Source organism: Geotrypetes seraphini, chromosome 4 (genome assembly GCF_902459505.1).
Source record: "Geotrypetes seraphini chromosome 4, aGeoSer1.1, whole genome shotgun sequence".
Lineage (NCBI taxonomy): Eukaryota > Metazoa > Chordata > Amphibia > Gymnophiona > Dermophiidae > Geotrypetes > Geotrypetes seraphini.
This window is the reverse complement of record NC_047087.1, coordinates 89,836,132-89,855,305: the sequence shown is the minus strand read 5'-3', so window position 1 is coordinate 89,855,305 and position 19,174 is coordinate 89,836,132. Positions and strand designations below refer to the sequence as shown.

The window sequence follows — 19,174 nt, the reverse complement described above, 5'->3', positions numbered from 1 at the left end:
TCCTGAACAGATTGAGAAAACTGTAGAGTGGCCGTTAGGTTGAGTGGTACCAAGCTGTCATGTGTAGAGACTGCAGGTTGGGATGAAGTAGGCCCCTGACTCTGTGTAAGCAGAGAGGGAAAAACTGGTAGAAGTAGTGGCTCCCTGCTGCTGAGTTGAAGTAGAAGGGAGAACGAAGGTTGCCTGGGCCACCGAGGAGCTATCAGAATCTTGGTGGCATGTTCCTGTTTAAGTTTGACAAGAGTCTTGAGAATGAGAGGGTGTGGAGGGAACGCACAGAGAAACAGATTCATCCATTCCAGTAGAAAAGCATCTGCCTCCAGTCGGTAAGGGGAGTATATCCTGGAGCAGAACTGAGGCAGTTTGTTGTTGTGAAGAGACGCAAAGAGATTTATCTGAGGAGTTTCCCCACTGAGAAAAATCTGATGAAGATGTGAGCAATTGAGTGTCCATTCGTGAGGCTGTAGAAGACGACTCAATTTGTCTGCCAGACAGTTTTTCTCTCCTTGAATGTAGACAGCTTTCAGGAAGGTGTTGTGAAGAATTGCCCAATTCCAAACCAAAGAGTTTTTCCACCTGAACTTGACGATGTTTGAAGGCTCGAGGTTGAAGGGTAGCACAGTGGGCACATGACTCTGGATGACGGTCAGGTCCCAAATACACCACCTATGTGGGTCAGTGAGGGAGATCGCACTGGCAACGGCTACACTTCTTGAAGCCTGTGACCAGCCGGGACATAAACGGAAAAATAGCCTTAGTGAGATCGAAGCCCGCAGGCTGAGGCCGCGAGACAGGCTCCGCCACGACACAAAAGAAAAATCAACTTAAGTTTTTCTTAAAAAAAAGAAAGCGCGCAAGAAAACACAGCGACCCTGTAAAGAAATAAAACACGAACCACAGTGAGAGAAGACACGAAGTAGAACCGAGGTTAGCGCAGAGCGTCAAAATAGGACTTCTCAGCTCCGCAGAGAACTGAGGAGATTCACGTCCTGCGTTGGGTGGAAAGGCACTTGCGCATGCGCGGCAGTCGCAAACTTTTTTAAAGTTCTTCAAGCAAGTCTGCGTGCGAAGCTCTCCGCATCCGGGCTCAGTGAATGATGTCACCCATATGTTGAGAATAGGCTGTCTGCTTGTCCTGGGATAAACAGATATGAGGCTTCTCTGTGCCACAGGATAGCAAATAAACAAGTTCCAGTGTGGGACATAGTACAGTAAACCCCGCGAATTCGCAGTTCGCAAATTGCGGACTCAGTAATTCGCAGTATTTTTTGACCGCCTCTTCCTGGTACTAGAGTCCTGGTTACACCAAACAGGAGCTGCTTTGGCATGTCAAAGCAACTTCTGATTATTGTAGCCTGACTTTAGTACCAGGAAGAGGTGGTCAGAACAAGCTGGCGCGAAGGAACAGACATCCGGCAGCAAGCAGGAAGGCATCAGCCGGCAAGATGCAGGAAAACAACTGGTATCAAGGAGAAGACTGCCGGCATGAAGCAGAGCCAGCATATCGATGAGCATGAAACAGAGCCTGCGCCCTCAATGAGGAGACAAGCAATACCGCACTCCCTTGTAACAGGTAGGAAGGGCCTCAGTACAAATAAGGCCTTTCAACCGTTAAACAGTTAATTCATACTGACAGTAAAGTTGGCCCTGTCTGCAAGGGAATGCTCCTAAACCGCATTCACATTTTTTTTAAATTCATGGGTGTTCCTGGGACGGAATCCCTGCTAATTTGGGGGGGGGGGGGGGTTGTACTGTATTTTGATTAAAGGACTTGGCCTTCTTTAGAGAATGAGAAGGCTATTAAAAACTTCCACAGAACTGCTGCCAGTCAGAAAGCAAAATTCTTTACCTGTAACAGGGGTTCTCTGCAACAGCAGGGGAATGCAGCCACACTTATTTTATTTAAAAAAACTTATCAACCGCCTATTCCTAGGTGGCTTTACAAAAGTAACATTCACAGAATGGAAGAGACAAAACTTATACAAACATCTCAAACACTTGTTGGTGAAATCAGACTGATCCTGTGTGTCAATCGGTGTTCTCTCCTAGCAATAGTAAGCTTTTGGCTTACTGGCATTTGCAGGAATTCATATCTTCAGTGGCTATTCCCCTCAACAGCTCAGTTTTGTCTCTAGCTGAAAAAGATATATTCTAGCGGGGATGGTGGGAAGGTAAATGTGACCGATTACCCTTGCTGTCTATGGAGAACCCCCGTTGCAGGTAAGCAACTTAACTTTTTCTGGAGACAAGCAGGCAAGATGCAGGCACACTTGGTGAGCTCCTAGCTACAAGTTGTATCATGGTGGTGGTGATAGATCAAGGAGCAAACAGGTTTCACAGGATGTCTTGTGCTTTGCTGTGGTTCAAACAGTAAGGTTTATTAAAAGTGTGAACTGAGAATAATGAATAAGAGGGATTTGAGGGAGGGTGGGGTGAGGGTTACATTTCTACTTATAAGTTGTAATGATAAGATGTTCAAGTGCTTAGACTAATTGTGTTTATTATGATTATTTGTACACTTGATGAAAGTTTTAAAATGAATAAAGAATTATATTAAAAAAAAAAAAAGTGTGAACTGAGTATTAGGTTGCAGCTTTGCAGATGTTCTGAATCAGGATTGATTGGAAGTTTGCCACCAAAGAAACTTTTGAGAGAAAGATTATGATTGCTAGAATAATGTAGATATACGTTCCTATTTGTAGGTTTTCTATATAAAGTTATGGTAAGATGATAATCCTCTTTCCGAATCAGTAAATTACATTACATTACATTAGGGATTTCTATTCCGCCTGTGCCTTGCGGTTCTAGGCGGAATACATTATGGAAGATATCTGGGCAGTTCCAGTAGAATTACATTTCAGGATAGGAGTATATTACAGTAACAGTAAAGAGTTATGATAATTCAAGTTCACAGAAGATAATACTTATCACAGAAGTTATTACATATAACAGAAGATAATGCATTTTGCAGAGGTAATACATGGCAACTCGATCGTTTAAATCGGGTGTAATGTAGAAGAGTTACAGTACATTTTAGGTCACAGACAAAGAGATATTATAGATGGGTGTTTCCGAAGTCGTTGGTTGGGAACTCATTGGGTGGTGGTTAGAGTGATGGGAGATATTTTTTGAACAGTAGTGTTTTTATTTCTTTGCGGAACTCTTTTATGTCTGTTGTTTTGGTCAGTAATTTTGAGATGTCAGAGTCTATTTTAGCTGCCTGTGTCCCCAGGAGGTTGTCATAGAGTTTCTTACGACAAGTACCGTTGAGTGGTGGATAGGTGAAAAGGTTCTGTGTTCTCCTTCTTCTTGGTGGGTGGTAGTGATGAAAACGGTTATTTAGGTAACTGGGTGCCATGCCATGGGTTACTTTGAAAATGAGACAGTAGAGTTTGAATTGTGTTCTTGCTTTTATTGGTAGCCAGTGAGATTCTAGGTATGCATTGGTAATGTGGTCATATTTGCTGAGTGAGTATATGAGTCTGAGGGCTGTGTTCTGGATGGTCTGTAGTTTTTTTATTGTGTTGGTCGGGCAAGGTAAGTAGAGGCTGTTGCAATAGTCGACAATGCTTAGCACAAGGGATTGGACAATGATCCTGAATTGGTCTTTGTTAAAGAATTTCCTGATTTTTCTTAAATTTCGCATTGTGAAGAATGCTTTTTGGGTGACCTTTAGGATTTGTGTTTGCATTGTGCAGCATCTGTCTAAATGTATTCCTAGGATTTTGAGGGAGTTCTGTATAGGGTACTTGATTGAGTTTACTTCCAGTTCTGTTAGGGATGGTTTTTTGTCCTTCTCTAGTAATAAGAATTTGGTTTTGTCAGAGTTCAGCTTCAACTTGTGATCTGTCATCCATTTATCCACTGTTTCTAATGTAGTTTTCAGGCGTTCTGTGGAGATTGGGTTGTGTATGTCGAATGGAAGGAGGATGGTTATGTCGTCTGCGTAGCTGAAAGAAGTAATATTTTTGGTGTCTAGGGTGGTGCCTAGGGAGGATATGAATAGGTTGAAAAGTGTGGGAGAGAGGGGAGAGCCTTGTGGTACTCCACATGGATTGGACCATGGTTCAGATAGTATGTCTTTAGATTTGACTCTGTATGTTCTAGTTTTAAGGAAGCCTTGGAACCAGTTATGAACTTTACCTGAAATTCCTATTGCGTCTAGTTTTTGGAGAAGTATAGAGTGGTCCACTAGATCGAATGCAGCTGAGAGATCAAATTGGATGATTAGCAGTCTGTTTCCTTGGCTAAGGTGACTTCGAGCTATGTCTAGTAGAGATACCAGGAGAGTTTCTGTACTGTAGTTGGTTCTGAATCCGGATTGGGATGGATGTAAGATATTGTGGGCTTCAAGGTAAGTGGACATTTGTTGTGCAACTAGTCCTTCTATTATTTTGACGTATGTTGGGATAGAAGCGATTGGTCTATAATTTGATGGGTTATTTGTTAGACCTTTGGGATCTTTCAGTATAGGCGTGATTATAATTTCTCCGAGCTCTGGTGGGAACAGGCCTTCCCTGAGTGTGGTTTGCAGCCATAATGTGTAGCTAGCTTTGAAGTTGGTGGAAGCTGTTGCTAGTAGGTATGGTGGGCAGTTTTTCAGATCACATGATGATTTGCAATATTTTTTGTATAGCCTGTCCAGTTCAGTCCACTGGGTTGTAGGGAAGTCGGTCCAGAACCTGTCAGCTGATATTGCTTCATCTGATGTGGGTTTTATTAGAATCTTGTCTGTGTTGTTTTGTGAGTTGTTGAATGTTGTTCTAATTGAGATGATTTTATTTTTGAAGTGGTCTGCTAACTGAGAGGCTGTAGGTGTTAGGTTTTCCTGGGTGGCTAGACATGGTTTAGTGTCGATAAGGTTTCTTACTAGGTTGAACATTTTTTTTGTGTCTGGTTTGTCGGTGCCTATGAGGTTGGAGTAATAGTCTTTGCGTTTTTCCTTCAATTTGATTTTGTATTGTTTGATTTGGATTTTCCATTCTGTTTTAGTAATTTCTTGTTTCTGTTTTATCCATGCCCTTTCTAGTTGTCTACATTTCCTTTTTAGTTGTAGGAGTTCAGTGTCAAACCATTTATCTGATTGTCTGTGTATTTTGTGTTTTTCTTTTAGTGGTGCTAGTTTGTTCAAGGTCGATTCGCTGAGAGAACGCCAGGTGTTTATGAATTCACTAGGGTTGCTGGAATCTATTGCTGGGTCCACTGCGCTCCAGAATGTGTTCGGTTCGATTTTCTGTCTGGTCATAGAGCTTGTTTTGAGGGGAGTGGGTTTATTTTTGTTATGTTCCCAGTTGATAGTGAAGTTGTATTTATAGTGGTCCGACCATAGGGTGGGTTGCCAAGTGCCGTTGGTGATTTGGATGTTTTGTGAGTTGAGGTTTGGGGATGAGTATGCTGCAATATCGAGTTGATGACCTTTTTCATGTGTTGGTTCCGGGTTGAGGATCTGGTACGATAGGGTACTGAGGTATGATATAATATCTACTACTTGTTTGGAGGTGTGGTCTTCTAGATGGAGGTTTAAATCACCAAGGATCAGATTGTTTGTAGAGGAAAGAGAGTTCTGGAGGATGAACTCTTCTAGCTCGTGTTTAGTGTTGTTCCATTTTCCTGGGGTGATGTAGCATAGAAGGCAGTTTAGATTTCCTGTAAGGGTGGTGTCAGAGAGTTGGCAGGCTAGAAGGTCTAAATGGGGGGTGGAGTGCTTGGCTAGGACTTTGATGTTGAAGTTGTTTTTTGCTATGATTGCTAGCCCTCCTCCTCTTCTGTTAGCTCGGCGTACTAGTTCAATTTTGTATCCTTTGGGACAGATTTCAATAATGTGAGGGTCTGTGTCGGATATGAGCCAGGTTTCAGTAAGGAAGAGGCATCCTAGGTTGTCTTTGATTAGCCAGTCTTTGATTAGTTCTGTTTTTGGACCTACCGATCGTATATTTAAGTATGAACATGCTATTTGTGAGATTTTTGTGAGTGGGAAGGGGGTAGGAGCTATATTTGATAGTATATTTGATAGTATCTATAAAATTGATTTCTTGATAGCTAGTTCATCAGATTGGAGCCTCTAGTGTTCAAACATTCAAAAAAATAAACTCAGCTAAGTTCTATTTCCTCTCCACAGGATGAAGATGTTGTCTATGTCAGTGCTTCTCAACACGTGGTATATGCACCCTTAAGGGTACACGAGTCGCTTGTTGGGGGTACTCGGCACTGGCCGCCACCGAGAATATTGCCTGTCCTCCTGCCCCTGCCAGGGGATTCCTCCTTCCTGCCTGCTGAAGCCACCGCCAGTGGAGATCCCTCCTTCCTGCCCTCCACTCACCTACCGAAGCCGCCGCCGGGGATCCCTCCTTTCTGCCCTCTACCTGCCCGCCGAAGCTAACCCAGAGGGTTTCCCTTCGATATCAGAGGAAAGCCTTCTGGGTCAGCAGGGGTGGGGGTGTCTCAGTTACCTCGTTTGAGCAGCACTCACTCCTTATGCCTTCAACGGCACTTGTTATAGGCAGTAGCTGACCCGGAAATCTGACATCAGAGCTGATGTCAGAGGGAAGATTTGTTGCTCAGTCACGTGCATGTGAACCACTGCCTGGAGCAAGTGCTGCAGAAGGAGCGAGTGCGGCTCGAACAAGTAAGAGGACATGATCTTTCTGGGACAAAAGGGGGGGAGAAAGAGCGCATTGGGCCATGGGAGGGGCACGATTTTGGGACAAAGGCTGAAAGGGAGAGGGGGGCATGAACATGGGAAGGGGCACTAACTTGGGACATAGGAGAGAGGGAACAGAAAGGGACAATTGTTGGGCATGAGTGTTTGAGTGAGAGGGAAAGAGATGGTGTGCATGGGGAAAAGGAAGAAAGAGGAAATTGGCATAGAGAAAGAGGTAGAGATACATGGGGGAGAGAAGGATGAGAGGGAGAAATGTTGGATATAGTGGAGAGGAAACAGATTGCAAGGGGGAGGAATGTTGAACATAGTGATGGAGTGAGGGATGTGGCATGGTGCTAGAAAGGGGTGATAGAAGAAGAAATGGGCACGGGGCTGGTGGGCAGTGGTGAAAAATGCTGCATATGATCCTGGGGATGAGAGAGGGAGAAATATTGGATGTAGCAATAGAGAAGGTGGGAGAAATACCTTGATCTCTCAAGACAGACAGTGAGAGAGAGAGGGAGACGTGTTGCCAATGGGAGTGGAGGAGAGAGGAAGAAAAGTTTGACTCATGGAGGGACAGAGAAAGATGTTGGTTGGGGAAGGGAATATGGTCCAGAGGAGAGGAAGTGTGCAGGAGGCAGAAAGAAATATTGGATGCATAGTCAGAAGGAAGTGCAACCAGAGACTCATGAAATCACCAGACAACAGAAGGTAGGAAAAATGATTTTATTTTCCAAATTTAGTAATCAAAATGCGTCAGTTTTGAGAATTTATACCTGCTGTCTATATATTGCACTATATGTGTCTATTTTTCTAAAGCTGTTACTGAGGTGACATATTTTAAAGTCATCTGCCTTGATCTCTTTGAAAAAAAAAATAATTAAAATTTATATATATATATATATATATAAATGATAATTAATATTTTCTCTGCATACAGTGTGCTTTTTTCTATTTTGTGGTTACCGTATGTATTAATAAGATTATATTATATGAAAAATGGATAGAAGAAAATGGATAGAAGAAATTGTATTACAATTAGCACTATTATTATGGGGTGGGGTCTGGGGCGGAGGTACTCTGTTGATATTTGTTAGACTTAGGGGTACTTGGCTTGAACAAGTTAAGAAACACTGGTCTATCTAACGTTTGCACAACTGAATATTCTCTTTAAACAAATGTTCTCGTAAATATTTTGATTCAAAATTAGCTACATATAAGTTGGCTATATCCGGAGCCATGGCTGTGCCAGTGATTTGTTGGTAGAATTTGTTTTGAAACTCAAAATAGTTCTCTGTGAGTACAAGTGTAGCCAATGTCAGAATGAAATGATTTGGTCAAAATCTCTATTGTGTAGTTTTTTTCTATAATTGACACTGCTGAAACCTGTGGAATGTTTGTGTATACAACATTAATGTCTAATGTGACCAAAATGATGTCATTTAAATTTCCATCAAAAGTGAGATCAAAAGTGACAGGAGTCTCTCACATGATTCAATTTTGGGTATATATGGTCTGAAAATAATGGTCTACAAAGATTGATACGGGTTCTAAAATAGAACAATTTGCTGCCACTATGGGTCTTCCAGGTGGGTTGACAATAGATTTGTGAATCTTTGGAAACATGTATATTGTAGGTCTCACAGAATGATAAGAAATTATTTTTCTTCATAGGTTAGGAAACCCACACCGAAAGAGAAACCAGTTAACGAGATTTAATGTCAGATTTTCTTCCAGAGGTAAATAATAGTGTGTGTTATTTAGTTGACTGAGTACTTTCTATACATGATAGGGCTCATAATCGAAACAGAAATACATCTAAAAAACGGCCTAAATCTGGACAATCAGTGAGACAAGTCGTCCAAGTGCCGATAATCGAACCGGGTTTTAAACATCTAAAAACGACTTAGACCTTCACAGTGCTGCAGTACACCCAGAGCTAAAAGGGGCGTTTCAGGAGGAGTGGCGAGGGCGGGATTTGGGCGGGACGTGGGCCATCCTAGACTTAGTCGTACTGCATGTATAACCGAAAGTTTAACAACACTGCCTAGAAGGAACTTGGACGTTGTAACTTAGGCCATCTAAACCCAGGTCTAAGTCACAAGAAGGTATCCAAAGTGACCAGATAACCACTGCAGAGACAAAATACAGAACCCTACACACACCTCCAGTAATCATTGAACACCCCCCACCCTGCCATAAAAATCATAATAAAAACATCACATATCTGCCTCCAGAACATCAGCTTCTGGCATAGGAAAGCCTAGTAGAGCTGCACAGAGGTGGCTTAAGTGGTCTGCTAGTGAACCATGGAGAGGAGGACCCAGGCCCGTAAGCCACTCTAACCACTGTATGCATGGTGAAACATGTGCACCCCCAAAACCCTCATGTACTGCCATATAAGTGGCACCTGCAGCCATAAGGGCTATTGAGGTGGTAGACAGATGGGTCTAGTAGGTTCTGGGGGCTCACCATGACCTATAAGGCTGTTGTGGTAAGATGTGTATGTGTCACCCTTTTTGTGAAGCTTACAGCAGTGCCCTGTAAGGTACCCCACTACTCTGATGCAATGTTTGGGTGTCCAGTCCATCACTTTGCTGACCCCTGCCCACATCCAAAAGGTCTTTCTCTGGGCATTTTTTACTTGGATGAATTTTTGGAGAAGAATCGGGTATAAAGATAGACAACTTAGCAGTCTGGGTAATCAAAGGCTGGACGTACAGCTAAACGATTCTTGAAAAAAAAAATATATTTTGGACATATTTTTCGGGAATGGACATTTTACTTAATCGATTCTAGGCGACTAGCGACTTAGGCGAAAAATGGACTTAGACGTTTCTTTTGATTATGTCCCTCTACCTGTTCTGTTGAGAAGAACAATCCCTCAGCTTTTGTCAGCAGGTTTAATAACCAAATCAGGATTATTTGACAAAGATCTTACTGCTTTAAATTCTTCTTTTAAGAAATTAAAATCTTTCCGTTTCTTCTTGTTCTCTAAAAGAGTGATGTCATTGAGAATGCATGTTGAGAATGCCTCAATTAGAGAATCCTTTGAACCTGGTGGAATCCATTTGGAGGGATTCTTGACAATAGATTGATCTGTGTAATTGATAGGTGAATTAGAAAAACTGTATAATCTGCAATTTGTGTGTGAAATGAAAGATATCAAGTTTAGTTTGAAAAGCATTGTATTTTCAGTTTGGGACAAAACTCAGGCCCTTTTTCAGCACTTTGGTTTCTATCTGTGTTAAATTAATGTTAGAGAGATTGAAAATGGGAATCTAGTTCTGTATCAAGGGGTTGTTGTATGATGGTATTGTGTTATGATAAGATGTGCACTTCTGTTGGTATGGCCTCCCCCTTCCTCTTTATCGACCGCGATACCATCACTGCATTTGATTATTTTATTTTAAAGACTTTGTTCTTTTTTATGACCTTTAATGTATTTTCCATGATACTATCTTTTAAAAGGGTCTCCTACATGCTATATATATATGTATTTATAAATGCATTATTTTATTAGTTTAGGTCGAGAAGAAAGTAGGATGGGACAACGGACTGGATGAATGTAAAAGCCGTTTATTAATGTTCAACCGTAAAAAGTCAAGGCCTGATACAGTACTGTGTTTCAGCGCTGAAATACGCCTGCATCAGGGGTCACATATGATACAATAAAAACAAACTGAAATCAAAATACAATATACATAAGATATATAAATTAAATGTATAAGCAAAATGAAGGCCTTAGCCAACCTGTTAAATGGGCATTGACGAGTAAAACCGCACTTAAAAAATAACCAGGACATAAGCATTGCCTTTGCCGAGTCAGACCATAGGTCCATCATGCCCAGCAGTCCGCTCCCGCGGCGGCCCCCCAGGTCAATGACCTGTAGTAATTTATTACTCTAAAGCATTTTGTACAGTATAGTAACCCTCTAATTGTACCATGTGTGACTCCTGATAAAGGCATATTTCAACACCTAAACAGTACTGTGTCGGGCCTTGACTTTTTATGGTTAAACATTAATAAACAGCTTTTACATTCATCCGTCTGGCACTACTATTTGTGGAAAGTCCATTGTCCCATCTCACTTTCTTCTCGACCTGTGTTGTTTTCATTGATTTGTCTTCTGTTGGACTTTTAGTGAAATTTTATTAGTTTATACATGATTTATGTCTTTTTAAGTGTCCCCTGAGGAAGGCATGTAGATATGCCGAAACTTGGATCCTTGTCAGGACTAAACTTCTAAAGAATAAAGATTTGTTTGGTTGGAAGGCCATCTCTCTTGCCTTTTCTTTTGTGCTATATCCATTGATTGGGTCATGATAGGCGGAGATCGTGGATAAGTGAAGGCACACTTAAGTTGTCTTGAGGCCTTAATCCAATAAGTGGATGAGATAAATCAGTAATGTGTGGAATTGGGCTCTTGTAGGGATCCTGATGTTGGGAAGTTGCCTAATAAGAGAAACGTTTCCACTAACAACATTCCATGCTATCGAACTAGGGCAAGCAGTTGCTTTCCCCATGTCTGTCTGAATAGCAGACTATGGACTTTTCCAAACCTTCTTTTTTTAGACCAGTGATGTTAACCATTCTTACCACATCTTCTGGCAATGAATTACAGAGCTTATCTATTCTCCGAGGAAAAAAATATTTTCTACTATTGGTTTTAAAAGTATTTCCCTGAAACTTCATCGATATCCCCTAATCTTTGATAAGAGTAAAAAAAGAAACCAAAAAAAATCTACTTGTACCCATTTTACACCACTCAAAATTCTGAAGACTTCAATCATATCTTCCCTCAGCCGTCTTTCCCCAAGTTGAAGAGCCCCAACCTCTTTAGCCTTTCCTCATATGAGAGGAATTCCATCCCCTTTATCATCTTGGTCACTCTTCTTTGACCATTTCTAGTTCTACTATATCTTTTTTTTTTTTTTTTTTTTTTAAGATAAGGTAACCAGAATCAAATGCAATACTCAAGTTGAACATAAGAATTGCCAGTGCTGGGTCAGACCAGTGGTCCATCGTGCCCAGCAGTCTGTACCCACGGCGGCCCTTAGGTCAAAGACCAGTGCCCTAACTGAGACTAGCCTACCTGCGTACGTTCTGGGTCAGCAGGAACTTGTCTAATTTTGTCTTGAATCCCTTGAGGGTGTTTTTCCATATAACAACCTCCGGAAGAGCGTTCCAGTTTTCCACCACTCTCTGGGTGAACAAGAACTTCCTTACGTTTGTACGGAATCTATCCTCTTTCAACTTTAGAGAGTGCCCTTTCATTCTCCCTACCTTGGAGAGGGTGAACAATCTGTCTTTATCTACTAAGTCTATTCCCTTCAGTATCTTGAATGTTTCTATCATGTCCCCTCTCAGTCTCCTTTTTTCAAGGAAGAAGAGGCCCAGTTTCTCTGAGCAATACAGAGGCATTATAACATTCTTAGTTTGTTTACCATCCCTTTTCTAATAATTTCTAGCATCTTGTTTACTTTTTTGGCCACTGCCACACATTGGTTAGAAGGTTTCATATTGTCTACAAAGACACACTTTTTTTTTTTTTTTCTTGGTGCCGACCCTCAAGGTGGACCCTAGCATAACTGCCAGTGTCATGTTTGAGCTGAGATGCTCCTGATTGCAAGGAAGAGGATGAAGCCCTGATGCAGCTTTTTAGTGAAACGGGGATTCCATGTTGGGTGGTTGGACACGGCAGCGCACCAGATTACGAAGTTGATGGACTGGCTTGTGTCCTGAAGTTTGAAGCTAAGTGTCCCCCTGTTGTTCCATTTTGATCCTTGCTAGTATATATGAATTGGGAACTGAACATTATCACCCTCTTTTACTAAGGCGTGCTAGCCGATTTAGCGCAAGCTAAACGCTAACACGTCCATAGACTATAATGGACGTATTAGCATTTAGCACACACTAAATCGGCTAGTGTGCCTCAGTAAATGGACCCCTATGTGTTGAATAGAACTGTGTATGAATATCAGAATGGAACTTATTCTTTCCTTGAAGGCTGATATCCTGGGACTTATAAGTAGAACACTGCAGTTTCTTTTCGACTATTAATATTTGACAAAGTAGAGTTTTTTTTCAACCCATGAAACAGAAATATGATGGCAGATAAAGGCCAAATGGTCCATCTAATCTGCCCATCAGCAGTAACCATTATCTCTTTCTCTCTCTGATAGATCCCAAGTGCCTTTCATAGGCCCTTCTGAATTCAGACACAGTCTCTGTCTCCACCACTTCTTCTGGGAGACTGTTCCATACATCTACCACCCTTTCTGTAAAAAAGTATTTCCTTAGATTACTCCGAAGTCTATCACCTCTTAACTTCATCCTATGCCCTCACATTGCAGCATTTCCTTTCAAATGAAAGAGACTCGACTCATGCACATTTACATTACACAGGTATTTAAATGTCTCTATCATATCTTCCCTCTCATACCTTTCCTCCAAAGTATACAGATTGAGATCTTTAAGTCTGTCCCCATATGCCTTATGATGAAGACCACATACCATTTTAGTAGCCTTCCTCTGGACCGACTTCATCCTTTTTATATCTTTTTGAAGGTGGGGCCTATTCTAAATGAGGTCTCACCAGAGTCTTATACAGGGGAATCAATACCTCCTTTTTCCTCCTGGCCATACCTCTCCCTATGCAACCTAGCATCCTTCTAGCTTTTGCCATCATCTTTTCATCCTGTTTGGCCACCTTAAGATCATCACATAGAATCACACCCAAGTCCCGCTCTTCTGTCATGCACATAAGTTCTTCACCCCCTAAACCAGTGATCTCAAACTTAAACCCTTTGCAGGGCCACATTTTGGATTTGTAGGTACTTAGAGGACCTCAGAAAAAATAGGTGGAGGGGCATAATCGAAAGGGACGTCTAAGTCCATTTACGTCCATCTCGCAAGTCGTCCAAAGTTAAAAAGCGCCTAAGACACATTTTCGAAAGAGACGTCCAACTTTTTGTTACTTTCGAAAATCATTTAATTATACATCCTGCTGATCTGATCATCCAAGCCGCTAAATTGTCCATCTTTATACCACATTTCCGTCCAAGTCCAAAATGCCTAGAACAAGCCCTGTTGGACATGGGAGGGGTCAGCAAAGTGATGGATTGAACAACCAGACATGCCATCTAAATAGTGGGGTACCTTACAGGGCACTGTTGTGAACTTCACAAAAAGGGTGCCATGGCTTTTCCTCCCTACAGCTCCCTTATAGGTCATGGTAAGCCCCCAAACCACCTCCAGAATCCCCTAGACCAGGGGTAGGGAACTCCGGTCCTCGAGAGCCGTATTCCAATTGGGTTTTCAGGATTTCCCCAATGAATGTGCATGAGATCTATTTGCATGCACTGCTTTCAATGCATATTCATTGGGGAAATCCTGAAAACCCGACTGGAATACGGCTCTCGAGGACCGGAGTTCCCTACTCCTGCCCTAGACCCACTTATCTACCACTCCAATAGCCCTTATGGCTGCAGGAGCCACTTATATGCCAGTAAAAAAGGGTTTTGGCAGTATAGGGCAGTGCACATGTTTAAGTATCAATGCAGTGATTACAGGGGCTTATGGGCATGGGTCCTCCTCTCTATGGGTCCCTAACCCACCCCCAAGACAACTTAATCTGCCTCTGGGCTGGACGACTAGGCTTTCCTATGCCAGGTGATGATGGCCTGGAGGCTGAAATTTAAAGTTGTGAATAAAATTTTTATAGGGGGTGGGGTGGGTGGTTGGTAACGTCCAAGTTCCGTCGATCCTGGGCTGTATTTCGGTTATACATGTTGTACGACCAAGTCTAAGCTAGTCACGCCTTCCGAAATGCCCCATTTAGCTTTGGACGTTGAACGGCACTATGAAGGCCTAGGTCATTTAGAAATACGTCCAAAACCCAGTTTTATTTTCGGCGCTTGGACGTTTTTGAGAAATGTTCGTCCAAGTGCTGACTTAGGCCGGTTTTTGGACGTTTTTCTCTTTCGATTATGAGACCCTTAATGTCTTATTATATTGAAATATATTGATTGAATAGCAAAGTGCATGCATACAAAAATGATAGAATGAAACGGTTTTCTGATATATTTGCACAATATAACCCCTCCCCCAATAATCCCTCGTTAATGTCTTATTAAAGAAATAACAATTTTGCATGAGGTAAAACTCTTTATAGTTTAAAAATCTTTCCTTTGGCTAAGTCTTAATAATAATATTGTCATTTGTAGGTAAAGAGACATATGATCAAGAAACTGTTTTATTTTACTTTTTGTGATTATGATAAACATACCAAGGGCCTCAAAATAGTACCTGGCGGGCCGCAAGTGGCTCCCAGGCTGCAAGTTTGAGACCACCGCAAGTTTGAGACCCTAAACTGTACCATTCCCCCAGGTTTCAGAAACCAAATGCATGACCTTGCATTTCTTAGCATTAAATTTTGCTTCATAAAAACAGAGACATGATGGCAGATAAAGACTAACTGAGGTTTTCTTCTCCACTTTGCTATTTTTGTTTGAGCTTTGGCTTTCTGTCCCTGTTGGGACAGGCTTGGGAGAGAGGTTCCAGTGAATATTTAGTGTGTCCAGGGTTAATTATTCAGTGATTTATCATACTCTCTCCTATAAATTTTGGTAATTGAAAGCAACCATTATTATACTGTTGTCCAACATGCCAGTTTTCCTAAGCTCTGAAAATGTCTTCATCTGTCAGCTCATTCTGTCCTGGGAGATGGTAATATAACCCTACCTGTATATTCCTTCCCTTCACACATGGAATTTCTATCCATATGGATTCCACACTGTTATCTATGTCATGCAGAATGTTTATTTTGTTTGATTCAATTCCCTCTTTAACATATAGCACAATCCCCTCTCCAATTTGATCTACTCTATCACTGTGACATAATTTGTACCCATGTAACATAGTATCCCATTGTTCTCCTTCTACCAGGTCTCTGAGATGCTTGTTATATCAATCTCACCATTCAGTGCTATATGTTAACTCTCCTATTTTAATTTTTCAGACTGCAAGCATTTGTGAAAATGGCTTTTACCATAAAAAATTAGTGAAGATTGTAGACTTTACCTTGGGTTGATGAAGGAGGTCTGCTAATGGTAAGAGGGGACTGCAAGGCCAAAACTGGGCCTGCATGAGCCTTTCCTTCTGTTTATAAGTGACCTGATGTAATGGCAGACCTTGTGAGACCCTCCAGTCAGTGCTTAGCTGACCGGTGGTTAAGAAGTGGAGCATCTGGCGGCCTCCACTGTTCTCAGCCACGCATTGATCCAGTGAGCTCGGCCACTTTCTCCCAGTTTGATGTAGTCAGGGAGTGGCAAATTACCTTCCTCAGTGTGCCGAAACAGGATCCTGGGGGGGAGGGAGCCATCAAAGTGTCTGGTGGCTGTATAGAAGTCATAACCCTGAGCGCCATGCTATGGAAAAAGCTGCTGCTGTCTGTGTAAGCTTCAGATACTCACAGTGAGAGGGAGTCCTAGTGTCCTACTGGTTTAGACGGTAGGGTAGGTCTTTCTATGTAATTTCTCCTGCATTTTGGAGTTGTGTGATGATTTTTTCCTTTGACTGTGAAGAGAATTGGTCTTCACTTTTCCTTTTTTTTTTTTGTAGATAAACTCCTGCTGTTACTAATCTTCTGATCTTCCTTCTTCCTTTTATTATTATTATTATTTTTTCTGTTTTTTAGTAGTGAAAAAAGGGAGAGTTGCAACCTGAGGAGTGGCTGAAGAAAAAACTGAGCTGGAAAGGGGAGGGGGGGGCCACTGAAGGTGGGAATCCCTGCCTAGTAAACCAAAAAGCTTACTATTGCTAAAGGAGGGCATCGACACTAAGGAACAGTTGACTTCATGAACAAGTATACTTGCATCTCCCCTGCTTGTCTCTAGAGAACGCAGGATTCTGTGAAAATTATTTTTTCAATTTCATGTTTTAATTTTTTCTAATAGTGTAAGTATAAACTGATGGATTATAAAAAACAAAACATAACAATTTTAATATTTATAATACTAAACCACAATTTGAAAGAAGCACAAATAGAATTTTACCTACTATCCAGCAATTTTCCTATTACAAACTGAATATTGTACAATTGTGTCATGTTTACATTTGCCAGCCCCGTTAAAATTAAATACGAAAACAGTGATCATGACTTTTATACAAGTCATTGGCAAGGCCTCATTTAGAATACTGTGTTCAGTTTCAGAGGTCATATTTCAGAAAGAAGTGGAGCTAGAGATGGTTTAAAAAAAAAACACAAAACGGCATTGATCTACAAGTATCAGACAAAGCTCACATCGCTAATGAGAGCTTCAGGGATGAGGCTAACAGCCACATAGCGCGTGCTCCTCCACGGGTTTGATAGAATAGGTAACTGGTTCCTGGTTAGAAGGAGCTGTACAGCCCTTCTTGTCTGTTCGGGGGGTCCGTCTAGCATGTGCCATGAAAAAATGGCTACAGGAGAAACCAGCATGATAAGCATGGAAATCTGAAGTCCAGGCCCCCTCTGAAATAGAGAAAGAGAGTTCTGGCCGCAGGAAGATGCTAAGTGTCATTATGCCCATAGACAGCCCGAACTTGGAAACTGTTTGTATTACCTTTAGGCATATATATCCTATGCCACTACTAGACACATGCAGCGCAGCACAGAGGCCCAAATAAGAAGGACAGTTACCAACAGACAAAGGCTTAATCTGCAGAGACCCCAAGAGAGACAATGAGATACCCGTGTGAAGTACAGGGCACTATCTTACTGCTGATCTCACTGTGCTGTGATTTGCCGTATGTCGACCCAGTCCGGAGACAAACCGAGACTGGGTGACCTAGCACAGGTCATAGTCTCTCTGGTAAATCCCTTGAGTGTTAACCCCAGAGTCCAATTAAACAAGCAGCTTCCTTCAAGGGAGTACAGCAGGAACACAGACATAGACATATAAACCTGCCCAAGCTTGTCCCAAAGCTGGTGAAACACATACAACTAGTCTGAACCAGAAAGGAGAGAAGCCCCGGCATACCCTGACCAAAGTCAGCTGGAAACAAACTCCCGGAACGCTTCAGCTCTCCCGCCATTGCCGGAGACCCAAGCGCACGCCTGATTCTCGCTGACACGTGGCCGCTACATCAACGCTCCTAGAAACATAGTCGGATTCAAGCCCCGCAAAATTTACCCTGCCGCGGCTTGCATAGAAAGAAAATCAGACTCGGGGAATAACCAGAAGAACGGCCCACAGCGCCGGAAAAAACATGTCCCATCTCATAAACCGGCACCTGCACAATCAGCTGCACATAGCCATGACAAACACCGATGAAAAGGAACCTCAGAATAAACAGGACTACTACTGCTGAACTGAAACCCAACAATGAGAACAAGTGCGAGCATAAAATCGCACTGCTACTGCCGCGCTGTAACCCAACAAGGAAACCAAGCGCGTGCATGCAAAGAGCGGGAAGTTCCGGCTCCCTCCACGGATTTCTAGTCATAAAACTTAGCCTCAATAAAATATCCATTCCTTAAACGTACGTTGACCGAATCCACAGTACTAAGACTCCCAAACAGAACCTGAAATTCAAACAACAGTAAAACACACATACATACTCACAAGCTTGTTGTTAGGGCCGGTTGAAGCCAGTAAGAGCTGGTTGTGCAGCACTAACAGGGCAGAATGTAGCAACTGTGGTCTCTTATTTTTTTAAACAGAGAAGAGAAAGAAAAAAAAAAAAAATTTTGAGACCCAATCAGACCCTCTATCATTGGAGGGAGGGTGAGGCAGGGACCTGGGGGCCACCAGGTATAACCCCTAAAGCTAGCACCATTCAGCCGGACACCCCTGTCTCACTGAAGAGAAACCTCAACAGGAGAAAATAATTTTCCAGTCACAGCCAGAATTCAGGAGCTAGATGAATAGCGACCATTACCTGCTGGAAGATAGAGCATACTGAAGATACAGGAGGATTGTCAACCAATAGGACCACCTGTTAATCAGTTTCTCTATCTCTGCCTGCTGGTAGATGTGTGCTATCCCATTGGTCTCTGGATTCATCTGCTGCTGTTGCTAAGGAAGGAGTAGTTAATTACTCTGGGTGATAAACTGTAATAGATTGCTGCTAATCAGGAATTATTATTATATAAGGAATTATTTAGTGTGTAAGAATTAGTTCTATTTACTCATTTATTTAGTAAGTATTGTATGATAATATGTACTGAGTTTCATGTATGTATTCAGACATTGTGTGAACAATAATTAGTTATTATTTACTGCTGGCTTATGAATTATATTTTTTTTATCATTAATAAAACTCTTTCATAAAGCCCTGGTCTCTATTTTTGTATAAGTTGGCAAAGAGTATAGAACCTTGAGATAAGGAGTTTATGGTTTCCCTAGCAACTAAGAGAAATGTGACTTGTTTATGTTACGCTAATTAGTAAACCCATAAATATACCTACAATAAATTCTCAAACAATATAATAATTGTAAAGAAAATGCAGTATTACAGTACAGAGGTAAAAAATTCTAGGCAAA

The 19,174-nt window shown here is 41.7% G+C and overlaps 1 protein-coding gene across 2 annotated transcripts in view; it reads right to left on the bottom strand.

Moving 5' to 3' along the window:
- The window catches only part of LOC117360019, a 109,858-nt gene that overhangs the window by 50,706 nt on the left and 39,978 nt on the right, over positions 1-19,174 (bottom strand). The gene's annotated exons all lie outside the window — the stretch shown is intronic.